Raw genomic sequence first — 26717 nt, 5'->3', positions numbered from 1 at the left:
TCTGTCTCCCAGCATATCCTTCTAGGAATCTCTTAAAAATGTCGGCTGTAGTACAGGTATGACTCTGAAGGAATGAAAAGAGCAATGCTACATAGGATTCCCTGCTCAAAAAAGGCGCATCTGATATGGTAGGCCTGTGGCCCTTCAGATGTTGCTGGGACAGGATTGTCAATAGTCAGGGGTGATGGGAGCTGCAGTCCCAAAACATCTGGACTTGACTACAGTTTGCCCCATACAGGAACAAGGGTTTAATTTTTCTACATGCACTTCAAACCCTCTCATGTCACATTGGTGTGCTCCAGCGCACAGCCTGGGAATTATCAGCATGAGTGCCCACTTTTTTTATTACTACAACAACTATGAAGCACATTAGCAGATGGCCAGTGAGCTTCTTGGCTGAGCAAGAATTTGAACTCAGTCCGTATCACTGACTGCTACACCTTACTAGTTCTGACAACGGGCTGGTCTATTATACATGCAGTAGAATGAAGTGCAAACGAGGTCGTAAAATGCACTGACAGGTACAATAATGAATATTCCACATTGCCCCGGGGCAGAGGGGGAAGAGAGAGATCCTAGCAATTAGGATCGTTCTCCCTGTTGCACATGTTTTATACTTGGACATCCAAAAATGGCAGAAAGCCCTGTCAAAAGTAGTCAGTATATTCAAAGTGCTGCACAAATGCTAACCAACAGAGGGGACCTAGAGCACTGCTTGTAAGATGGACATGGGTGGGCAGACATACTTTTAGCAGCTCGTGAAAACCACAAGAGGGATATACAGTGTTCGGAACTCCCATTGTTCTAGGCACATTTTGCGACAGGGAATTTTATCAGCGCGAGCAGTTTCCGAGCTCTGGGCGCAGTACTGCGCCTAAGATTTCAGATTAAAACTGCAGAGTGGAAGGAAAGGAGGACCTTTTTTGGCCTCCCCACTTCTAGCTACTCTCTGTAGACTGGAGAAGAGATCCTCTTAAGAATACTAGCGAGTTGAGAAGGGGAAGGACCAGAGCACGTGAAAAATGAACGTCATATTTTAGCTGCAGTTAATTCATTTTCAGCTTTGTATTATTGCTATAAAAAGTGCACCTAGGCATTCCGTTGTTGCGTCCATAACCTAGGTTTAAGGTGCCATTTAGCTTCTAGCTTTCATATCTCGGTTTCTAACACTGGGGTAGAGGGGGGAGGGGAGCCTGTATAGCTACTGACACAATGGATAAGGTCCATTAAGCTAAGGTAAAACATAAATTTTGAGGGGAAACTCTCCAAGTTGTCTCCAGTGTTGGTCCTACTCAGCTTAAACCCACTGAAATTAATGGACATGACTAACTTGGGCCTATTCAAAGTAGAATATAGTTGGATACAACTCTCTAATCCCAACACTCTCTCACCCTTTTGAATGCTGAAGGGACTACATACAAGAGATGGAAATGGATTAAAACTGAGGTAAATTATTTTCCGAAGAATATTTGTGAGGCGAGGAAAAACTTCTAAAGACAGTTCCTCATCATGTTGTTCAGACAGTGGTGAAAAGAGAACCAAGGGGAGGGCCCTCAAGGCACACAGGATGAGGACAGGGGTTGCTGCATGGCTGTTTGAAGCCTCCGCCGTTTCCAAAATGCCGCTCTGCAGAAGCCACACGCATGACTGTGCACAGACCACAAAGAGCTTCCAAGCTTGGCGAGGCAGGAGGGAAAGAATAGAGCAGGTTGGAAAGAACAATAAAGACTTCACCCGAGATCACAAAAGATTTGCATTAAAAAATCTTAACAGGTGTCCAAAACAACTTGGAGTGCCTTTTGGCCACAGCAGCAAATGTGTTGTGACTTGTGCTGCACGCGGGAGCATTCTGTTACTCTGAGGATCAATTAAAAACTAATTTTAGTGAGATCGTGTTGTGTGTGGCTTAGGCAGCTCAGAGTGGGAGGCATTCAAGAGGAGAAGCAACAAGGGGAAAATTACGCCTTGGCTGCAAACAGTGCTGCTAGAAGACATTAGCTGCAACAGAAGCTCACAAACTTTCCCTAGCTGAGCTGAGGATGCTCTTCACTTCAGGAGTCAGAAAAGGGTTTACAGGACAAGGAGAACACACACATGTGGTAACCCCAGCACCTCGGTCCTGAACGCAAGAGCTTTCAGGTGAGGGACAAGAAGTCATACCACAGTCACACCCTGACAAATTTGCAAGGAACCAGAGCATGGAGGTCTGGGTGAGCTCTGACCCCCCCCCCCAAAAAAAAGGTTCAACGTGCTTCTATCACCTATGAATGTAAGGCACTGCATGTGATGGTGGAGGAGGGACAGATGTCTCCATTCCTCCTCCACCAGCCTACTTGGTTGTCCATACTACTAGCCACAGAGGAAGGAATACAAAGCTGGATCATGGGGGAAGGAGGATTCACTTAAACTCTCCAGTGCCAATCTGCATGCTAGAAGGCAATGTTTTACTTAGCCTGGCCTATCAGCAGGGAACCACAGATTGTTGTTGTTGTTCCTACACTTTTGTAACTTATTTGCAATAGCTGGGTGAGGTGCATACCACTAGCAACGCTGGTTCTGATTCACCACCTTCAACTTTCTGGGAGGAAACCACACTACCCTTTGTCCTTGGCTCCAAAAACCCAGTGATGGGCCAAAAGGTTGCTGTCCCAGGATTATTGCCTGCATCAACAGGTCCAAAGATTTCTTCTGTTTTTCTTGAACCTACCCATGCATTTTGCTTTTATCATAATATTAGAAATGTAATCTGATTTAGATCTAAAAAGAATGGCAATTTGTAGATTGGTTCTCCTGTCAGCACAGGAAACAGACTGCAAGAAAACCAAGAGGGCAGCTGTGATCTGGGTACGCAAAGATCTGAAGCCCCTCTCTCTATGTCCAATTGGCAGGCATGCCCAATCTCAGCAACGGCAAGGCCTAGAATCCATGGCTCTGTGGTGTGATGAGCCTCCAAGGCTATAATATGGACACTGGGCACTGACAAATCCCCAAGAACAGGTTTGACTCCTAATACTCCAAGTGTCCATTGGCTCTCCTCAACAGCAAGGATTCTAAAGACTTCCTGTTTAGGCTAGAACTTGTCTGGGTAATAAAAGCCTTTCCTGGATGACTTTCTGGATGGCATTCTGGCTCCACATCTACTCCAAGGCACAACTCTGATACTCCAGTTCAAAATGCACATAACATTATACAGAGAAGACATGCATGCAGTTTTCAACAAATTCCAATTAAACCAAACTTGCAATTAAGTCTACAAAGTTTACCAGCCCAGGAAAATAAGAAGGAAGGAAGCATGTATTATTATATAGTTCCCACTAGGAGCATTTCAATGGTCTCAATGGTGGGGGCATAAGACTTTTTACAGATTTTTTCCTGCCTGTCTGGAGCCAGCCTTTACTTTCCACAAGCAACCATACATGGGGATATTTATTAGCTTGATTTTGCTACAAATTGGGCCCTTCTTATGTATACTGTAAAGTGAAAAGTGCTGAAAATGTACCTGTCATACTTGGCAACTTTACTTTCCAATGATGGACACACACCTGAGTACACCAAAAAGCCATGTAAGAAATGGCAGACAGTTAAGATTCCAGGCAAATTCTGACCTTGCAGAGCAAACTGATAGTGTTCAATAAGAGGAAGAAAGAACAGGGTTGCAACCTTTAACTGATCAATTCGTTAGAATTAATCAAACAAAACAGACTAAAAAGGCATCCCTAATAAAACTGGGTGACAACTTTAAAAAAAGTTTATTAAGTTGTGGACCACCGGTATGAAATTTACGGCATGTAATGCCCTAAGAGAGAATATTATGAAAATGATTTATAGGTGGTACATGACCCCGGTCAAGCTTGCAAAAATTTATCATTTGCCTGATAATAAATGTTGGAAATGTAAAGAAACTGAGGGAACATTCTTTCACCTTTGGTGGACGTGCCCAAAGGTTAAGGCTTTCTGGGAAATGATCTATAATGAACTGAAAAAGGTATTTAAATATACCTTCCTTAAGAAACCAGAGGCCTTTCTCTTGGGCATTGTCGGCCAACTGGTGCCAAAGAAAGACAGAACATTCTTTATGTATGCAACAACTGCAGCAAGAATACTCATTGCAAAATATTGGAAGACACAAGATTTGCCCACCCTGGAAGAATGGCAGATGCAAGTGACAGACTACATGGAGATGGCAGAAATGACTGGCAGAATCCGAGACCTGGGAGAAGAGTCAGTGGAAGAGGACTGGAAGAAGTTTAAAGACTATTTGCACAAATATTGTAAAATGTTTGAATGTTAAAAAGATGTTGGATATAAAGACAATATGGCATTAGTGACATAGTCAAAAGGAGTATGCAAAAAAGTGTGAAACAGAAAGGGGGAAAAGACCAGAGTAATGTTATGTCAAATGTATATTAAGTGGTATAAGGGACTAAGTTATAAAGATTAGGTAAAAAATGATGTGGAAAGAGAAGAAAAACTGGAGACATAATAGGTTGAAACATATAATTATAAACGAGGTTTGAAAGAGGGTCAGAATTTGCTGAACTTGATTGTGTAAAGGGGAACACAAAAAAGGGAGATGTGAGGAAGTCAAGAAAGAGGGTTATAGAACTATGAAGTTAAAAATTGGATTTCTTCTTTGTTTCTTTTAAATGTTTTTATTGTTTTTTTCTTTTTCTTTTTTGATATATCTGTTTTTGTTGTATGTCTGTCTTACTTATGTTTCTGTTTTGTAAAATCTCAATAAATATCTATTAAAAAATAAAATAAAAAAGTTTATTAATTTAACTAATACTAATTAAAGCTGTGAATGGCAAGCACCATCTTAGAAGAGGCATTCCTCATTCCATCTCACCGAGGAAGGAATGCCTCTCTTAGGATGGCACGTACTATGGAATATATATGCACAATCTAAAAACATTATTTCCTTCCTACTTGAGACAGCTTAATGCAAATTTATGCAGATTTAAATTGATTAAAAGACGATTTTTAAAAATCAGGTGACAGCCCTAGTTACTGAGCTAACAGCTTCAGTGAAACTCCATATGGCCCCTCTATATATTCTTGGGAGTCCCCATAATCATATTCCCCTCCAGTGCTTGAAAGACACCAGAGGTTGGAGGAAGGGAGTTGGGGGGGGGGGACAGGAAGCAGAAAATCCACCAGCTGTACAAGTGCATCAGCAGCCATGGGACCAAAGACTGGAAAGAAGGGGTGTGCATTGATACTATTATCAGAGCTTATTGGAAGCAAGGATTCATTCCCCACATCCCACCTGAAGTTTTCCTCTGAGCTGCATGGAAGAGAGGGGAAGGTGGAGCATGTGAGCCCAATGCAGCAGTTCCATGGAGCACCAAAGCTTGCTCTAGTACTATGTGTGAACATAGTTGGTGCCTCTGTGCATGTGCAGAGAACCTTTCAAAAACCAGTGCCGGAGCCAGCCTCTGTGCACCTGAGATAGATGGGAAAGAATTCCAGCAAGCATCAAGCCCCAGAACATTCTCACAGTCCTAACACTGCATCTACCCCTAATATCTGAAAAATAATAATACTGAATTGGGAATGCCAAGAGGCGCCACTGGACAACGAGGGACACAATTGTGTGTTGGGATGTAGCCATGATCAAACGCCTTCTTAGATTTTCAGTATTGCCATACACAACCCGTGCCTCCCCAAAGAACCCCAGGCAGAGCATGGAACAAATTAAACACCAGTCCAATTTCAAATGTTCACCCCCTTTCCCCAAACTGCAAGCCTAACTATCTTTCAGTGACTTAATTCACTCTATTTTAAGTAAAATCACCCTAAAACCGAGCAGCATTAAAATTCAATTATTCCTCTCCTGGCTGCAATCCACGGCTCTACAATTGAAGTCCAAGCATATATTTTGCTGTAGAAAATTGTCATTTACAAATAAGAACTGGCTGAAGCAGCCTTGTAACTAAAGCATTTGCAGGCCTGTCAGGGGGCCTTTTGCACGCCAGTGTTTGATTTAATATGGGGCCAAGCATTTAGTGTCACAGAGGAGGGGGGAGAACAGGGGAAAGGAGGGGGAGAGGCAATTATTCTGTGTGTGTGTGTGTGTGTGTGTACACATATGCAATTATCAATTTGATATGCAACATCTCAAAAAACGAAAGAAGGGGAGGAAGGAAAGTGACTTCCTTTCGGAAACTGAGAAGGAAGGGGGGAAGCTGGGGGGACATCACTTTGCCTCAGTGACTTTGGTCAAAGAAATATTGGTAATGACAAGGAAACGCACAGCAACAACATTTTAATGCTTGGAGATGCATTGCGAGGCAGGAAATTGTTTCAGAAAGCAGCTCTTTGGCGCAAAAAAATGGAAAGCACAAAATTAAGTCTCACTGTGGCAATCTATGTTTTCCTGAAAAGACAGTTCAATTGCTTCGTTATACATGTTCCCCTCCATGAGGGAATAAAAGTCATTTGTTGCCTTAGCAATTCTTTCCACCATGACAGGCTTAAGCAGATGTCAGCGCCCTCCTCCTCTTCCCCGAGTGCAAACCACGGCCACCACGCAACACCATGCCACCGAGTGATGCCACAAACCCAAGCCCTCCCTGAACGTTTCAACCTTTTGACTTTGTTCTGAATCGGAGATAAGGAGGTGTCACCAACTGAGGGGAGGGTGGCAGGAAGGCAAGCTAGAGTGTGGTGATTTTTTTCATTTATAAATAAAGTCAACATATGAAACAGCTTCCTTGCATTGCAGCCTTAATCATTCAGATATGTACTTATTCGGGTGGCTGCTTATGCAAAATAAAAATAAAAATAAGAGAGTCAGATTTTGCACAAAATTTGCATATGCTTAGAAGTATAGATGCACGTTTAGAATTAATCACTGTAATTTAAACAACACATTTTCATCATAGCAGGAAATAATCGTGTAATGAGGGGCTAACTGTTGACAGGGAACTCCAAGGCCACTGCTCCCTTATTACGGTTCCTTGTATTTAAACCGGTCTCGGACTGGCCAGCCCTTCAAAGAGGAGACACCTCCAAATCAAAGAGAGTCACATGTAAAAGAGGACACCCACACACCCTGGAAGCCCTCTAAAAACAGGCAGCCTGTGCCAGTGACATAGCATAGGGGCGGGGTGGCCACAGGGGCGGTTTCCCCGGGTGAAAAAATGGTTTGGGGCACAATACAGCTGTGCACTCCATCACTGGGCTCCATTGAAAACGCCTTCTCCATGCAAACCAGGAAGTGAACTCTCCAGGCAACAGAACAACTCTTCTTATCTCCGGGTGAATGTGCATGTACCATTAACATATCACGGGAAGCAGCCGGCATTGCCCTGCTGCACAGAAGGCCCAACTCTGGCCACAGGAGGCAAATCAATGGCTGTTGGCAACAATCTAACCCCAGAGGTGGTGAACCTGTGGCCCTGGACTACAACTCCCATCATCCCCTGGCCATGCTGGGAGATGGGAGTCCGAAGATTGCTTGGAGGGCTGCAAGTTCCCCCATCCCTGGGGTGGGTGGGTGTGTACCAACTGGCAGCTGGTCTCCCAAGCTTCAGACACATGTCTTTCCCAACCCTACCTGTAAATACCAGAGGGTGAACCCGAGACCTTCTGCATGCAGAGCACACGCTCTACCATTGAGCTACGGCCTGATCTCCACTGCTAACTCATATTACTCCTCCCAGCCACCAGCTTCCGAGCTCAACTCTCTCATCTCGCCGGGCAGTTGGGAACTTACTGACAGAATTTCGGAGTCAGTGTTCCAGGTTGCCCCTAGCAACCCGCTACTCAGAGAACAATGGGATCAGACAGCTGGAATAGGCCCGGAGTCCAAGCCCCTCATCTGAGGACAGGATCCTGCTCATGTTAAGATCGCAGTCGCAGCACAAATCAATCAAACCATATACATTACAACCTCCTCAAGAGTGAGAAGCGAGGCCGAGCAACAGAGCGGCAGTCCCATTGACAGAAGACAAACAATCTGGTTCCAGGCCTGAACACCTTCAGACTGAAGGGGGAACTCTCAAACAATCAATAACCCCCCCACCCACCCCCAACATGTAGAAAACAAGCATGTGAGGGGGGAAAGCTAGCTTTCTGTCTGCAGGGTCAGAATAGATCGGTGCCCTCATTCAGCGGCATTGAGATCTCTCCTCTGCTGTTCTCTGACCTCAGTGCCGCAGTCACTGCGATCTTCATCAGCTATAGTCACTTCAAAGTGAGAATCATGACTTGGGCTTCAAGGAGACAAAAAAGGCACTGGTGATCACTGACAGTTTGAAATATTAGGTTAAAAAGATCTTTAAATAATCCTTTGAAATAATATCATATTGATACTGCCTTCCTCTCGCAAAAGACAAAGAGGTTTACAAGGTTTATTCAGAACCACTGAAGTAAAAACCCATGTGTTGGTTGAAGATGATGAGTACTGCTACCTCAAAAATTCTTTGAAATTTCTATTTAATCAAATATGAGCAAGAAAATTTTGCTACCTTCTCACTACATTGAGCTGGCCAAAACAAATAATCCACCTTTAATTTCAGCAACCAAGGGAGGAGATTGGAAAAAGAAGTTTCTCTCATTCACGACACTTCGCAAAACTGAACCATCCTTACCTTGATTCTGGCTTAGACTTAGTTTCAGACTAGACTCTGATTTTGCCTGCCAAAAAGGGGGAGGGGGAGTTCAGGACATTCCCGATACTGAAGGACTCAAGGCTGAAAAAAGTTGGAGAGCTTCTGGTATCTCTATTCCACTATCCATGACATTTGCTGAGCTTTCACTTCCCCAGCACTTCAGTTTGACAGGGCTTGTCTGGAGAACTAAAAAGGTGTAAAGTGTTTTAATCTGCATCACAAATTGCCAAAATTAATTTAAACTTCAGAGGAAACTAATTAGAACTAAAGCTAATTCCACCCCCCCATGCCTTCCCTTCATGCAGATCATATAGTTGAGAGAGAGAAAAATATTAGTGAGAAGTATTCTGCCTCATACATTTAATCTCAACTTTTGACATTTCATCCTTCATGGGTGCTTGTGTCTTCTAAATATATTTATAAGTGATGAGAGAGGAAGGGAGCAGAAATCACCATCTGTATATGCAGAGTTACATTACATACTCCACTGTGCTCTTCATTCAGAATACAACGTTACATCTGATTAAAACACAACTTCCCTAATGGGAAAAGTGAACTTGTAAATGAATTACCGGTGCTCTCATATCAGAATACAAAAGACAGTGAGGAACAAGTATTTCCAACGTCTGGAATTTCTTCAACTTGCTGGCAATATTCATAATATTTCTTAACAGTAGCCATTATTTTAATAAAAATAAAAATAAAATCCACTTGTACCCTTTGTTAAATCTGTATCCCTTCCTCCCAAAGGACCCCATTCAGTAAAACAATACTTGTTTTACAGTAGTAAAACAATACTATTTGAAATATAAATTTTAAAAACTTGTTTTAAACATTTAAAAGTAATTAAAAACAATCTAAAAACATTCAGGACATTTTTTAAAAATCTAAATGTGCTAGTTGAAAATACCGTATTTTTTGCCCTATAGGACGCACTTTTCCCCCTCCAAAAATGAAGGGGAAATGTGTGTGCGTCCTATGGGGTGAATGCAGGCTTTCGCTGAAGCCTGGAGAGCGAGAGGGGTTGGTGCACACCGATCCCTCTCGCTCTCCAGGCTTCAGGAAGCTATCCGCAAGCCTTGGGAACCCGCGGGAGTTCCCGCCGGGCTCCCATGGCTTGTGGAGAGCTGCCTGCACCCCGAAGTCTGGGGCGTGCTGAGCACTTGCACCCCGGGTTTTGGGTAGCTCTGCACAAGCCGCGGGAGCCCTCCCACGGCTTGTGGAGAGCAGCCTTTACTGGGGGCTGGGGTCAGGGGAAGCTCGGGCTTCCCCCGCCCCAGCCCTGCGCCTGGGGGAAAAATAAAAATTATTTTCTTTATTTCCCCCCCAAAAAACTAGGTGCCCCCTATGGGGCGAAAAATACGGTAATGGGAACTGGCTGCTGCTTGCTTGCAACCGATCATTCTTCTGTCCAGTTCTCCAGATGTTCAGATGTTCAGATCAAAATGCTCTGTGCTGTGGAAAGCAACAATGACTGCTACCTTTAAAACGGTTTTATTTTTATTTAGTGTCAGTCTGCCGAAACATGTACAGAGGCTAGGAACTGACTCTAAGCAAGGTGCTCTTGAAGCTTCTCAGCCTGCACACTAAGGCAAGAAGTCAAAGCTTGGTGATCAATATTGTATTGAAATGTACACACTGCTGTCTCAGAAGACAACAAATGTTTTTGGCCTCTAGGAAACATGCATCCCCCTCCCCCCCAACAACTGTCGCAGTCCCTTTAAACGTATTCTGTCTCTCCATCTCCATATTTCAGCTTCTTGTAGCTGGAAGAAGCAGTGTGAGTTTGCTTGCAAAGGGGCTTTCAAACAGCCCCATGCTATTCTTTGAAGTCCCAACAATTGGGACTTCAAAGCACAGCAGCACCCGATGTCCCTACAACAGCATGTGTCTGACTAGTGTGTGGCCCCACCCACCTGTCAAATTTGGCCCATCGGGGGCGGGGGGGCAGGAATATAAGAATCTGACCCACCAGCCAGAAAAGGTCTTGCACCCCTGCTGTTCCAGCTCTTCATCTCCTTGTGCTCAAGTGCATCCCCTCCTGTGTACCTACTTTGTGCCATGTTCTGCTCTAGGCAGCTGATGGGATTCTCTACTGGTGGCCCTGTGTGTTTATTTTCCTAAACTCCCATTTCCATCATCTTCGCCCATGTCACTCTCTCTGCCTAGAGCAAGACTCCTGCCATCTGTCAAGCTTCTCCTTCCAAATTGGCCCCGCTTTCCTAAGTCATGTTTGTCTTGCCCACTTTGCCACTGCCAACCATTCATCATCACAGCTCCTTGAGGAGAAGGGTGCTGGCAATAGCTCAGTGGCAGAGCTTATGCTTTGCATGTAGAAAGTCCCAAGTTTGACCCCCAGTTGCTCTAGGCGGGGTTGAAAAAGATCATGCATGAAACCCTGAATTCCATTGCTATAAAGTGCCATGGAGCCTTGAAGACACGAGAGTGTAAAATGCACCACTGAAACAATTTCTAGACGTCACCTTTTTGTAATAGTAATGCTTATCTGCTCTGTAAGTTCTGTTTGTTCTAGGGTTATGCATACATTTTATGGATGAATTTTAATTGCAACTTGTGAATTTTTATGTAGGTATTTTGTTGTATTCTGCTCTGGTTCAAGGACTAATGCAAAGATATATATTCTGCAGCTCTAGAGAGCTGCTGCTAGTCAGTGTAGACAGTACTGAGATAGATGGATCAATAATCTGCCTTCCTATATTCCTCTCCCCAGCCGAGTGGACTAAGAGATGCCAAAGACCCCTGCTTAAGAAGAGCTGCCAGTCAGAGTAGCCAATACTGAGTTGATTGATTGATTGATTGATAAATAAATAAATAAATAAATAAATAAATAAATATAGTGTGACGTGGTATAAGATCAGCATAAGTTCCCATGTTCATCCTGCTCCTAATGCATTCCTCTCTTCCACATCCATAGCCCTCCCCTCCAGAAACACTGGCAACCTGCACAGTGTGGCAACCGGACACGTTAAAACACCCAGCTGCTTCTAATCATCAGAATGGCAAGGACCAGCTTCCTAATGGCCTTGTCCAATCAACGCCGCTGCTAAGAATCTAGACCTTGTTCTACTAAGACTGGAAAACTTCAGAAGGAAAGGGGGAGGGGGAGAGAGAAATAACAACGTTTAAAGCAATTTTCCTCCCTGCCAAACTACTCCAGATGATTTCTCAAAGAAGAAGAAAAAACCTGAACAAATGGAAAAACTTTAACCCTTAGCCTTGATTAATTTCATCTACATAATACAGATGCTTGCAGCAATCAGCCACTGATGAGCAAGTCTTCCCTTAATCGCCCGAGAGAAACCAATGTCTGCGCAACACTCCAATTGGTTTTTTCCACAAAGATGAGCTTTTCATCTGAAGAGACCCCGACAAGCACTCAGAAAAGGCCCAGAGATGCAAGGTTTCTCCTCCACACTTTTGTTATTATCACCATTTCTTATAAACAGGCTTGATCAGAGCATCTCTTCACTGCCTGGGAAGATCTCTCAGGCTCTGGCCATACCCAGAAGACCGTGAAACCGACCCTGAAGGGAGACTTCCCTTCCTATTGAGCCCAAGCACTGCCCATGACCCCAAGGGACCCAACATTCCTGCAGAGCCTTCAGGCCCCAGCATTCAAAAGCTGCAACTCTGGAGGATTTGATGACAGTTGCCTGGGCTCCCAGCCAGATCCCAGAACTGCAGCAAAGCCAAACAGGAACTATGGCGCTGCTGGCAATGTAACTTGCTAGATGCACTGGGCTACTAATCTTATAAGACTACTCAAGAGGAGGAGAAAGTCTGTGTAAATGCCTGCTTTTGTCATGGTCCAGTTGACAGCCAGGAAGGAGCAGAGGTTCCAACTACTATGTAGGCTCTCTATCTGAGCCAGGCCACTGCTGGGCAAGCTGGCATGCGGCAAGTTCCCATCCATGTCCAGCCAGCACAGCCAGGCTCATTTCGACTCCTGAACAAGAGGCAATGGGGAATATCCAGGATCTGAATAGGGAAAGCAGCATATAATAGCTTAAATACTCAATAACCTGAGCATGCAGGTTGTATCTAACACCAGTAATTCTCAGAAGAGACACCTGGAAATAAATGGGCATGGCTGGCATTGGTTAATCATTCATTTAAATGTGTCTACTCAGAGTAGAACTTAGCTGGCTACAACCCAACCAAAAGGCTTGTTTAGACACAACTGCCAAGCCATGGTTTGTCCTAACTGTAGTGCAGGCGCCAAACCAAAGTGTGTGCTCCAAACAAGCAAACTATGGTTTATAAAGTACAGCCTAGCATCACCACTGCTAGGACCCAGAATGGGCAGGTTCACCTGGGTGTTGGTGGTTCTTCAAGTAACTTGACGCCTACCAATAGCCCTGAGCGTGGAGGCTGGAGCCAAAGAAACCAATGCAGTTGAAGCAGCTAAATTAATATGCTTTGAGGGAGCCATCACCCTAGCAAAAGTCTAGAGGAGACTGAGGGGGCTTGCATACTTATTTAATATTACCTGTATCCCAATATTCGTTTTTAAAAAATAAAATACCAAAGCACTTTACACAGCAACAAAAACAAGAACACAGAACAAATGTAACAGTGGAAGTTATCAGCATCAATGATAGTAGCCAGAGGGGCCAGGAGCAGCTATTAACTGTCTGGGAAAGATTGAGGGAAGAACTTTGTTTTTCATTGCCAGCAAAAGTGCCCAACCATCGGCAGCCATCTGATCACCAAGGGGAGATTAGTCCACAAGTTAGGGGCCACCACAAAGAAAGCCATTCTTAGCACCAATGAGAGGTGGGCATCTGGAGGCTGCAATACAGATATTAGGGTTTACAGTGGTGCCCCGCAAGACGAACGCCTTGCAAGACGGAAAACCCGCTAGACGAAAGGGTTTTCCGTTTTGGAGGCGCTTCGCAAAACGAATTTCCCTATGGGCTTCCTTCGCAAGACGAAAGCCCATAGGGAAATCTCCAGGACAGCGGGGAAGCGCAGCGCGTCTTCCTCACTGTCCTCGGACCTCCTCCGAAGGCTGGCGGTGGGGCGGAGAGACATCCTCCCACCGCCAGCCTTCGGAAGGCTGCTCCGAAGGCTGGCGGCAGGAGGAGGTCTCTCCGCCCCACCGCCAGCCTTCGGAAGGCTGCTCCGAAGGCTGGCGGCGGGAGGAGGTCTCTCCGCCCCACCGGCAGCCTTCGGAAAGCTGCTCCGAAGGCTGGCGGTGGGGCGGAGAGACCTCCTCCCACCGGCAGCCTTGGGATGGCTGCTCCGAAGGCTGGCGGTGGGGCGGAGAGACCTTCTCCCCGCGCCAGCCTTCGGATGGCTGTCCTGAAGACTTGCGGTGGGAGGAGGGTTTTCCTTCCCACCGCCGACTTTCAGAATGCTGTTCTGAATGTTGGCGTGGGGAGGAAAAACCCTCCTCCCACCGCAAGCCCCGGGAACAGAGGAGAAGCGCTGCGCGCCTTCCCCTCTGTTCCCATACCTGTCCTGAAGGCTTGCGGTGGGGAGAAAAGCCCTTCTCCGCACCGCCAGCCTGGCAAGCGGTCTCCAAAGGAACGCATTAATTGATTTTCAATGCATTCCTATGGGAAACCGTGTTTCGCAAGACGAAAAACTCGCAAGAAGAAAAAACTTGCGGAACGAATTAATTTCGTCTTGCGAGGCACCAGTGTACTTGTAGATCACAGTGACCTCTACCAGGTCATAGCCTGCAGCAGGATGATGGCTTGCAGGTGGGTCTTCTCCCTTTTCCTGGGTAGATCCTTCCTCCTGAGTAGCCTCCCTGCCAACAGCCCTGTCTGGCAGCAAAGCAGGTGCTCTGTGCCTTTGAGCATCCCGTGTGATAATGACTACCAGACAGTTAATTTTGATTCCTTTCAACACAGAATCCATGAGCTGATTCAAGCTTTCAGGAAAATAATGTGATACAGTCTCCCAAGACAGTACCACTTCAGAACATGTTTCTAGGCAAGAGAAGACTGCATGTGTGCATCTTCTCCAAGATTGGTTGGTTTTTTTGTTCGTTTTTTTAAGAAAAAAGTTCGAGGAATGTAAAAATTAAGTGCAACACAGAAAAGGATTTGAGGCTTATCTTCTACATACAGTGAGTGTTAGGGAAAGGCACAGTAGGTTAGAGAATGGTGCTGATAACACCAAGGTTGCAGGTTCAATCCCCACATGGGACAGCTGCATATTCCTGCACAGCTCATACTCTGGTTTCTCTTCAGGTCGTAGAAATCTTTTACCTTTTATTAAGTATGTTCCTGCACTGCAGGGGGTTGGACTAGATGATTCTCAGGGTACCTTCCCAACTCTACAATTTTTCGATCCACTTCTCACTTGCATTGCGATGCAGCACAGTCTCCAAAGAACTGTACCACATGCTGTTTCGAACCGTTTGAATCAGATTAGTAATATATACTGCTGTTTCCCTGTAGCAGATTTTTCTTCCTGCACACTTAAGAAACACATCCCTATAAATCCTCCCAGCAAGGAAGTTCAGCTTCCAGAGAAGAGGGTGGCAAGAAAGTGGGGGGGGGGTATGGCAGTTAAAGCACCACCAATCAAAACAGTCCTCAAGTCCTGTAGAAACCTAAGTAAATGTGTAATGTCACAGATGTCGCACAGATACCAACGTCAGTTCCATTCGGATCATTTTTTCAAAACCCAGCAAGGAATAATCTCCCATTGCTGAAAACCATGCTAACAGGTCCTTTGGAGCAAGAGTTTATTGAAGCACAGACAAAGCCAGGGGGAAGCAAGGAACTTGGAAGCCAAACCTATGGGGTTGTTCAACAAGGGAACCAAGAGACCCCCGTCCTCCAACTTAAAACAGCCTACACTGGAGGTAAAAAGCAGCGTGAAGAATACAATGCACCACCACCCCTGCCACAAATGAATTAACCCAACACAGAGATAATAAATTCAACACTTGACCTGAACCATCAAAAGACTAAATGACAAGTAAACTGAGAAAATAATTTGTAAACGGCCACATCTTTTTATTTTAAAAAACACTACTTCTCAAGGGGCGCATGGCTTGGGTTCACCTACTGACGGACTGCAGAAACATGAACTTCAAAAGTGTACAGTGGCCAATAGTTAGGAACACAGAACCTGCCTTGTACTGAATCAAACCACTGGTCCATCTAGTGCAGTATTGCCTACACTGGCCGGCAGAGGCTCTCCAGGATTCCAGGCGGAGGTCTCTCCCAGTGCTACCTGGAGCTGCTGGGGATTGAACCTGGGACTTTCTGCATGCAAAGCAAATGCTCTACCACTGAGCTATGGCACCAGACTGGCTGTCCCTAAACAAACCACAAGTCTGAATCCAACGTTCTCTTGTCCGCTTACACAAAAGGCCTCTGTGATCCAGCACAACAGTTACACCAGTGGAAACGCTGTGTGCAACAGATCTCCTCTTCCCAGGAACGAAAGTAAGTAAGAACAGAGTGGAGGGCATGCAAGACCAAGTTTCCCCATTACATTTGAACAGCTCTCTCTTTGAGGCACACATCAGCTTGCACGCTCAGCTTTCCTTTCAAAGCCTATTAAAGGAGTCTCCCAATGCTGGAAGATTTATTGCTCAGTACGATAGCTGCTGCACACCGCTTTGTTTGTTAATTGCGATTACTTTGCCTGCAGAAGAGTAGTCATCTAATAAATCAGTTATCTCCAGGAAGAATTGATTTTAAAAGTTGTTAGCATTGTAAACTGAAGTACTTGGTAACAGCACACAGTAAAAAAAGAAAGGTCCAAATCTTCTGTTTATATGCTCGTATTAGGCGATTCCTCCCACCCTTTTTTAAGGTTTTAAGAGACTGTCACAAACCAAGGAATCTTTATTATTTCTTTGAGCTCATTGGTAGAATCCAGTTTCATTGTTACGGCATTAAAAAATGTCAGCACTGGGATGATATTTGTCAAATTAAAAAACGTAAAAAATAATAAATCTCACACTGATCATTAATATTCTGCACAGCAAAAGCTGGATTTCAGCTAAGTAAAATACCACTGAATGGATGTTCTAATGCACAACAGGACAGTTTTGGCATAACAATAAGCTATGGTTTGTTTATCCAAACTACATTTGTATCTACTTCTGAACCAGCTCATTAGCCTTGAAATGCTGGGGACTGACCACAAAAGATCATAAAGCAGTTTGAAGCTGGTTGGTGAAAATAATCACCCCCGTAGTTATTATCATAGGTTAGGGAAGCCCAAGTGGTGCTCTACAGATGTTGTTGGACTCCAACTCCCATCATCCCTACCAACTGGCCATACTGGCTAGAGTTCATGGGGACTGGAGCCCAACAACTCCTGGAGGGCACCACCCTTTGTTGTTAGGATCCTGGATTCATTTATTTGGATGTAAAATTCATCCCCATCTTGGGGATGAAAGAAAATTAGCAACATCTGACAGATATGAAGCTCTAAACAAGTTTCACATACTGGGGTCTGGATTTTCCCCATGTGAAAAATACACACTACAGTGGTACCTCAGGTTAAGTACTCAATTCGTTCTGGAGGTACGTTCTTAACCTGAAACTGTTCTTAACCTGAAGCACCACTTTAGCTAATGGGGCCTCCTGCTGCTGCCACGCCACCGGAGCATGATTTCTGTTCTCATCCTGAAGCAAAGTTCTTAACCCGAGGTAATATTTCTGGGTTAGTGGAGTCTGTAACCTGAAGCGTATGTAACCCAAGGTACCACTGTAATTCCAAATTAAAATTGGAACCCTGCTACAGCCTTGCACCTTAAAAGCTTTATTATTAGGTTGTATAAGGGAAATATTTGCCCAGACAAGCCCCTCCTCCTTCTGGATTTGTGTGTGAATCATCACTGCCCTGGGCATAATTCCTGTCTGGAAGAAGTAAGGTCCATAGCAGTGAGTCACCCATAGAGACACGGCTTCCCCTTCAGGTGGGCAATGCAGGTCTGCCTGAACAACCCAATCACACGTGGCACAGGGATGCAGCAGAATTGACCACCCCCACTGTGGCTGATAGGGAAGAGGAAAGGCCACTACAGGGGAATCATGCTACGTTGGTTTGGTTTTCCTCAAGCACCTGAAAGGCCAAAGGCCAGCACACAAGAACATCCTTCATCTGTTGCAGGGACTCCAGCACCTTGGCAGCGTCAACCAATTTACTTGAGGGATCGCCTTACTCCATACAGGCCAATTTAGTCACTTCAGTCTGCTGATTGTGCCCTTCTACAAGTGCCGTGCAATGTCCATTCGGTACAGGTTGTTCCTTTAATGTAGCAGCACCTGCACTTTGGAACACTGGAACATTAGGTACCATTACCGGCTGAAAAAGTTTTCTGTTTCAACAGACCCATTCAGACGTATGGTTTGGTTATATCTAGCTTTGAATTTGTTTTAGATTTTTTTTTTTTTAAGTTTCCAAATATGTCCTAAATATGTTTTATTTTTATAGATGTGTTTGCCACGATGTGCCCCTATTGAACGAAGGACAGGATATCAATTTAATAAACAAACTACTGCAGCGGCCTTGCTTCCAAACCTCTGGCCATGTTTGGAATGTAGCCTGTTGTACAAAGTTAGGGGTACATTTCTTGCTCTGCTCACTTTCACTTCTGGCCCTCCTTACTGCTGCCCTGCTGCCCCTGGAAGGTGGCTTAAGAGGTAACGAAGCCCTTGGACTGAAATTAATTGATTGATTGATTGATTGATTGATTGATTTCTCTTCTATCACATTTCAGGCCCACCTTTCCACCAAAAAGTTCAAGGCAGCATGGATGCTTTAGTTTAGATTCTTGCAATAGGTAAAAAGGTAAAGGAGTCCTGGGTGGTTAAGTCCAATCAAGGCAACTATGGGGTTGCGGCGCTGATCTCGCTTTCAGGCCGAGGGAGCTGGCGTTTGTCCACAGGCAGCTTTCCAGGTCATGAGGCCAGCATGACTAAACCACTTCTGGTACAATGGGACAGAAGCCAGAGAGCACAGAAACACCATTTACCTTCCCGCCACAGCTGTACCTATTTATCTACTTGCACTGGTATGCTTTCAAACTGCTAGGTTGGCAGGAGCTGGGACAGAGCAACGGGAGCTCACTCCATCATGTGGATTTGAACCGCCGACCATTTGATTGGCAAGCCCAAGAGGCTCAGTGGTTTAGACCACAGCACCACCCGCATCCCATTGCAGGGAGTTGGACTAGATGACCATTGGTGTCCCTTCCAACTCTACAACTATATTATTCTACGTGGCTCTTCTCCAAGAGTCCAAGGACACTCACTGAGCTTCATGGTGGAGCCGGCACTCTTAACCACTACACCACAACAGTGTAATCTTCCCAGCCTTGCACATTATAGCAAAAAAAAGGCTCTCTCCCCATTCAAAGGCTATACAACCTATTTACCCTCCTCGCAAACCAAGTGGACTTCTCAGCAAAATGCAGCCTCTCAGAAGATTGTGGGCCTGCTTACCTGCCCGCCTCGAGTCGGCATTCAAAAGCTTCCAAGTCACATGGCAACAGAAGAGGCTTCTGCACCATGTCTCTGTCTAATCTAACACGTGCTGGCATCCTGCTGAACCCGAGAGGAATCGGAAAGGAAAGCTGGTACGGAGGAGTGGATTAAAAGTCAATTGCTGTCGCGCTGCCGGGTCTCGTCACCACTCTCCCATACCCAGAGCTATTAAACCTGCAGCGCTCCAGGAGCTGCTGAGTGGTGTCACTTCAGTCTTTCGCCTGAAATCACAGCATACTTTAAGGATGTCAGTAGCACAGTCACAGCTGGGGAGAGCGGGAGCTCAGCGGTAGAACACCTGCCTTTGCATGCAGAAGGTCCTGAGGTCAATCCCCAAAATCTCCAGGTAGGACGAGGGAAAGATGCTTACCTGAAATGTTGGAGAGCCTCTGCTAGCCAGTATCAATAATACAGAACTAGATACACCAGTGGTCTTGACTTGGTACAAGGCAGCAGCTACCTATGTTCCTAAGGGAAGGGCCATAGCTCACTGATAAAGCGTCTCCAACTTTGCACGGAGAAGCTCTAGGCCTCAATTCTCAGAATCTCCAACTAGGGTTGAGAATGTCCCCTGTATGGAAAGTTGGAGAGTCGCTGCCAGCCAGTGTAGGAAATACTGAGCTAGCTGGACCAATTGTCTAGCTGCCTATGTATCTACAAGGTCACAAAACTCAATTCATCCACATTATCAAAGCCATACAAAAGTTTGGGGCATGGAAGATTTGTTTTCTTCTCACATGTTGATTTGACATGTCCATCCCTCTTCCTCGGAAACTCTGGGAATCATAGCTGGGGGTGGGGTCCTCCTAACAATTCTCAGCACCCTTAACAAACTACAGATCCCAGGACTCCTTGGGGGAAGCCATGACGGTTGAAGTAGGATCAAAGTGCTTTAAATATATGGTGTCGATATGGTCCAGTTCTCAAAGTGGAACGTAGGAAGCTGCCACAGGCTGTGGCTGAGTTGCTAGTTGCTCAGATCCTAATAAATAATGGGAAAGAGGAGGGAGGGCCCTGGAAAAGGCAGCTGGCCAGAAAGGATAGTGGCTGAGCAATGGGAGAGATCAAGAAAAGAAAGCTGGAAGATGAAGTGGTTCAGAGAGAGGCAGCGTCAGGAAACAGAGTCCATATTTAAAGCTCTTATGCCATTGTAACAGTTGTTGCTTCCCCCAAAGTATCCAGGGAACTACAGTTTCATTAAGGGTGCTGAAAGTTGTTAGGAGATCCCCCTCTATTCCCTTCATGGAAATGCAATTCTCAAGAGTTCCCTGGGAAGAGGGATTGATTGTTAGCTTGCTCTGGGAATTGTAGCTCTGTGAGAGAAATAGGGGGTATCTTAACAACTCTCAGCACCCTTAATGAAACTACAGTTCCCAGGATTCTTTGGGAGGGAAGCCGTGACTGTTTGAAGAGGTATCACAGTGCTTTAAATGGATAGTGCGGATGTGGCCTTATACAGACCCAGGGGAATAACCGAAGGATGATGCCTTCTCCGTCTGCAGCAGAACTAATCATTTAGCATGCAGAGCACAAGTGCATGTCAGAAATGCATGCCACATCCAAATGAGTTTTTGATACGTTACCACAAATAGCTAATAAGGAGGGGAGAAGCAGAAGGGAGGGACAGGCCACACCAACCTTTAGCATAATTGCTCTCCTCTCCTGCCAATACTCTTAGTCTCATTTGGGACTAATGGTCTGTCTTCAATTAGGCTCTCAGGCTTCCAAAAAAAATATGAAAGCAGCTTTTTATTGTACCCAAAGTTTATCTAATAAGCACATACTTTGCAAAACAGCAGGGCAATGTTTGGGAGATTTGTTTTGCTTTTCACAAACCAAGAGAAAACTTGGACTGGGGGGGGGGGGGAGATACCTAAGCCAATGATGGGAGCAGGGTTGGCTGGAAAAGAAAAACAGCAGGAAACGTAAGGTTTTGCCTTAGGAGCTGATCCAGTGGAAAACCTGTCCTGGACTGTCCCACTTCAGACTGGATGTAGGGGGGATTGCATCACAAATTCTCTGAACACAGGTCAGTAGATATCAGAATAGAAGAGTTCCAGCCTATTATGCCGTGGATTCTCTCCCTCATCCAAGGAATCCTGGGAAATTGTATAACTGAAGGAGCATTTCATTAAATATTTTATTTTTAAAATGTTTGCATACAATATTAATTGCATTCATCCATAACTATTTCAGTATTTGTATAGGTGCATTTCAGCCCACGTCATTCAACCTGGATAGTGAGGTCCAAGTTCCAAGGGCCTTCTGGAGGTTCCATCATTGTGAGAAGTGAAGTTACAGGGAACCAGGCAGAGGGCCTTCTTGGTAGTGGTACCCACCCTGTGGAATGCCCTCCCATCAGATGTCAAAGAGTTAAACAATTATACAACTTTCCGTAGATATCTGAAGGCAGCCCTGCTAACGTTTGATGTTTTGTTTTGTCTCTTCATGTTAGAAACTGCCCAGAGTGGCTGGGGTTACCAGCAACAAGTTGTTGTTGTTGTTGTTGAAAGGTTCTCTAACATCTAACAGCTCTCAGCACCCTTAACAAAATACACTTCCCAGGATCCTTTGCTGGGGCAGGGACAGCATGACTCTTACAAGTGGTAGAAGAGGTATTTAAATGTGTAGTGCCGATGTGGCCTTCGTGAACAAGGGCTCTATCCTATCTGAATAGAGTGATATTACACCACTGGAAGCACAATTCCAGTTGAGCTTTAAAAGCACATCCTCCAAGCGGGGTTACCGTACAACACACTTTTCCAGGAAGCGCAGCAAGTACTCCTTATCAACCAGCCACAGTAAAGAAACAGGATCGCTGCCATATATATATATATACATACATACACACACACACACACACACACACACACACACACACACACACGAGAAATAACCTCTCCCAACAGCGTGACAGCTGACATTCTAAACTGAAAAAGCTATTTGCCAAGAATTATCAAGCCAGGCTTCTCCCTCTCTGATAGATGGCAGAAGAAAGAACAACAAAGGCCACACACATATCATAAATCACAACTATTATTGAATGCCTAGCCACATAATAGCAACAGTCAAACTGAATAAAGACGCTTTTCAGGGCTCATCTGTACAGGGGAAAGGGGGAGGAGGGAGAAAAAGGTAAGACTAAAAAAATCTGGAAAAAATCCCAAGATGTGATTCTAGCATTTAAAAAACAAACAATCAAACGGCAAACCCATACCCTTTAAAGAAAAGGTATTTAATATTGTGCCTGACTTTTATTTATTTAGGACAGTATTCTCCAACCTGGTGCCCTCTAGATGTTTCTGAACTCTAGCTGTCATCCGAAACAACTGGAATGTACCAGGTTGTCAAAGGCCAATTTAGAGCATTAAAATGCTCAAGGATGCATACAAATACAACATGGTGTTTATTTATTTGCTGAAAATATTTGTTGAAAGATTCCCTTGATAAAAAAAAAATTTAAAGCTCTCAGATTGCTTAATAATATTCAGTAAAGTGGTCTGCATCTTGTATGTTTGCTAAGAGGGTGGGAAAAACACATCTCAGACAGGTTTTATTTTGTTTTTTAGTCAAGTTGCAAGCCCTCAGTGTTCCATAGTTAATGTTTTGGTGCTCAGTATGTCGCTGCTCAAATGGGGTATTCGACAAACTTAAGAAACCGTGCCAAATATTGCCCTAAAAAAGCTAAAATAAAATTAAGAGCCATACTGCTCATTAAGAGAAGATGAAAACATGTTAATAAGGAGGAGGAACCTCCCAAGGCAACATTTTGTTTAAGAGAATATGTATATAAAGAGATACTGCGGCAGCTGTGTACACAAGGTAACATTTGGTCTTTTGTCTGCTTTGGCAATTGTTAAAAACTACATACCAGTTTTCTCCACTCCAACTGCAACAGAGAGCACAGTGCTGCAGAGCAGCTAAAAGGCTGAGCTGCATTGACCCTTGCGCCTGGTTCAAATTACACTTCTACCCTGAACTCAGCAGATGGACTTAGAGAAGTCATCATTCTCTCAGGGCCGGGGCGAATGTGTGGTTGTGCAGATATCATTGCTGTGTTTCAGCCCTTTTATGCTGCCTGGGTTGATGGGAGTTGGGAGTCCAGCAACATCTGCAGCGCCAGAAGTTCTCCACCTTTGGGCCAAGGCAATGGGTTAAGACAAACATCACACCAAGCCATGTCTTGTACTAGCCATAGCTTAGAAGCTAGATGATGGAAGGCAGCATCCCTTGCAAATTCTACCTTGCATGATTTAGGGGAAAGTGTTCTCACGGCCTTCCACGTGTTTGGGGCTGAATGTCCCCAGTGGGGAGTCTTGTCAGCTCACCTAGACTTTCTGTTGTCCTGCACCCACCTAGCCAAGGAAGGCAACTGGCTGGTGGTAAATTCTTTATTGACAAATGCATGCACTTATGGCAGCTCCTAAGGTGCTCTGGACGGACACAGGCCTTTAGCGCCCACTTAGCTGACCTTAACTTTTCCAGGTTCATGCCCTATGGAGTGATGGAAGCAGCAGTGGGACCATGCCCTGCTCCTAGGCTTATGTACCCTCATATTCCAGAGTGTGCTCACATAACCTGAGACTTCTCTTGCATGAAGTTGTTGCTGATCTTTCCTCTTCAATCCCCTCCTGGCTCCAGGAGACCGTGGGGATGGCGTAGATTTGACTGGCCTGTTCCTCGCCTGAACAGCGTCTTCCTCCACTTCCAACATGTCCTGAGCCCCCACCTCCATCCTAATGCTCCAACCCTTCTTCTCCCCCCTCCACCCGGCTCCTGCTGCATGGGTGGCACCAAACCCCTTAAATCGCTGGGTCAGTCACTGGCCCCCTTCCCTCTGCCACACACTTGTCAGAGCCCTGACACCCACACAATTTAAATAACAGACTTGCATGGACTCAGTATTTGCACTGGGACTGGTCAGGTCAATTCAGGACACTATAAGAACATAAGAGCCTGTCTGGATCAGGTCAATGGCCCATCTGGTCCAGCATCCTGTTGTCACAGTGGCCAACTGGATGCCTCAAATGGGAAGTTTGCATGAAGGACCCAAGTGCAACAGCACTCTCGTCTCCTGCCTGTTTCCAGCAACGGATATTCTGAAGCATTACTGCCTGCAGCCATGTAGGCAAAGCATAGCCATCATGACTAGTTGCCATTGATAGCCTCCATGGATTTGTCTAATCCTATATCCGAATTGCAGATACTTATGAAAGCATGAAGCCCAACCTTCAGCATGAACGCCCCCCTATGGCTGCCAATAAACATTCTAAATGGTATTTTGCATTTCCATAGCGCCTTTCATCTGAGCAGTTCAAAAGAATCTTGGCACTTTGATTTTCAGAGAATAAAGAGCCAACATGCATTTGTTTTCATTCTTCCCCAGTTAACGGGAGAGAGCTTCTAATAAGAACTCTCCCAGAAGATAAACCCAAGGACAGCAGCAGCAAGAGGGGATAATGGAACAGAGGAAAGAAAGAATAATTATCAGCCACTTCCCCCAAAATGTTTCTTGCACATTTTTTCTGCATAGGCAAGGGTAGGCCTGAGATTGAAGAACTGCCACAGCCTCTCTCAGTTCTGTTGGCTCGGCTGCTCTGGTAAGATCCCTGCTGGATCACAAAAAAGTCCTATCTAGTCCAGCAGCCAGCTTCCCAAATGTTCACCCACTCAGTGCTTCAAGACTAAGAGGAAGGACTATGGCCCAAGTAAGTGTATCTGCTTTGCTTGCGGAACGTACCCAGTTCAGTCCTCAGTGGTATCTCCAGTCCCCTGCCCTGAAACCCTGGAGGGCAGCTGCCAGTCAGTATAGACAGTACTAAGCTAGATGGTCTGATTCAGTACAGTGGTACCTCGGGTTAAGTACTTAATTCGTTCCGGAGGTCCGTTCTTAACCTGAAACTGTTCTTAACCTGAAGCACCACTTTAGCTAATGGGGCCTACTACTGCCGCTGCACTGCCAGAGCACAATTTCTGTTCTCATCCTGAAGCAAAGTTCTTAACCCGAGGTACTATTTCTAGGTTAGCGGAGTCTGTAACCTGAAGCGTATGTAACCTGAAGCGGATGTAACCCGAGGTAACACTGTATAAGGCAACTTCCTGTTTTCTTAAGGATATAGCAGGGCATGAAGGCAATGCCCCCTGCCTCAGCTACTGTAAACCACTAAGATGTAGTAGTTAAGAGTGTTGGACTAGGCCCTGGGAGACCAGGGTTCACATCCCTATTCTGGGATGAAGCTTCCTGGGTGACCTTGGGCCAGGCACGCTCCCTCTCAGCCTAACATACCTCACAGGGTTGAATGATGTGGGGATGAAATGAGGAGAACCACTTCAGCCTTGAGCTCCTTGGGAAGAAAAATGTGGGGTATAAATGAAAATAAAACTGACTTTCAGAGAGAGAGAGACTCCATTTAGCTACCATAGCTGCTACCCATCGACAGATCTCTTTCCTCCTCCATGAATTTGCCCCATTTTAATGCAATCTAAGCCCAACCTGGTGCCCTCCAAATGTCTGGGACTACAACTCCCGCCAGTCCCTGCCAGCACCGTGGCCACACCCTCACCGTTCATGTAAAAGATTTTAAATGTGTGATGTGGGTTTGACCCTGCATAATTTAACAGCAAATTCCAGTCAATTAAAGTCAATTAACACACTTTTAGGCCTGGATTAAAGGTGTGAGGTCTGAAAGCCAACAGGCGGGAATGGCCTAAATCCCATGTATCATATATTGCAAGAAGAAGAATCATGAAGTCAAACAAAATGCAAAATCACCAAACTTCTTTCTTGTTTTCCTGGCTTTGGCTGAATGTCAATCCTCCAAATGACTCAAGGTGGACTCATTCTGCTTCCCCCTTATCCTCCCAAGGATAAGTAAAGCTAAGAGAGTGTGACTGGCTTAAGTTCACCCAAGGAATTTCTGGCTGAGCTGGAGAGCTTAGGGCCTCGGGCTACAGCCATTTTAGAATAATGGTTAATCCAGCCCTGTTCACTGTGTCAATAAACAGCTTCTCTCGTCTGCCCTGAATCTTCATCTGGATGAGCTCTGGCATCATTAGACAGATGGAAGGTGGGGAGAGCTTCTCTCTCTACACCATGCATAGCTTTAATAAACCTCTCTCCTGTTCCCCATTCACACTGCAATCCTCTGCTCAGAAGTAATCCCGCTGAGCTCAATTAGATTTACTCCCAAGAAAATGGGCATAGCTTCAAGGCGATCCAATTTCTTTCCAGAACTACTTCTAGCTTTTTATTTTTTTATATATTTATTCGCTAAAGACTTTAAAACTGCCTTTCATCATCATCTTCACCATCATTAACCTGCTCTGAACTCTAAGGTCCTAGGGTGGGATGATGTTGTTGATGTTGATGGTGATGATGATGATGATGATGATATCCTTTTGAAACTTCAAATGAAAAAATACAACCACAAAATATAGGGTTTACATATCAAGACAGTGGCAGAAATGCTTAACAATATACTTTTCAAGATGGAGCAGCCAAAAGTCTACCAAGTACTCCCAGTGTGGATGTAACATGGAATATTAAAAGATTTGGGTTATTAAAATACTGGCAGTATCATGGAAGCTTTCGTTTTACTGATGTCATAAA

The 26717-nt window shown here is 45.0% G+C and overlaps 1 protein-coding gene and 1 long non-coding RNA gene across 39 annotated transcripts in view; one reads left to right on the top strand and one right to left on the bottom strand.

The window, feature by feature from the left end:
• MSI2 (musashi RNA binding protein 2) overlaps positions 1 to 26717 on the bottom strand; it is a 416302-nt gene that overhangs the window by 274998 nt on the left and 114587 nt on the right. Inside the window, exon 1 of one of the 37 annotated variants that reach the window (XM_081843575.1) lies at positions 7643 to 7731. The exons of 35 other annotated variants lie outside the window; for them this stretch is intronic. The gene's annotated coding sequence lies outside the window, so the exon portion shown is untranslated. Of the gene's footprint in view, positions 1 to 7561; positions 7732 to 26717 lie in introns of those variants that run through there. One more of the 37 variants, XM_081843573.1, reaches the window with a different exon arrangement.
• LOC309331450 lies at positions 7764 to 12735 on the top strand. Of its 2 annotated transcripts, none has more exons than XR_014151850.1 (3): positions 7764 to 8271; positions 10127 to 10209; positions 11554 to 12735. It is a non-coding gene; the product is annotated as an uncharacterized lncRNA (long non-coding RNA). The 2 variants fall into 2 exon arrangements; XR_014151851.1 differs by lacking the exon at positions 11554 to 12735 and adding an exon at positions 11350 to 11428 and having other exon boundaries at positions 7854 to 8271.

This window comes from Podarcis erhardii, assembly GCF_964252035.2.
Source record: "Podarcis erhardii genome assembly, chromosome: 16".
NCBI lineage: Eukaryota > Metazoa > Chordata > Lepidosauria > Squamata > Lacertidae > Podarcis > Podarcis erhardii.
This window is presented reverse-complemented; position numbering and strand designations above follow the sequence as displayed.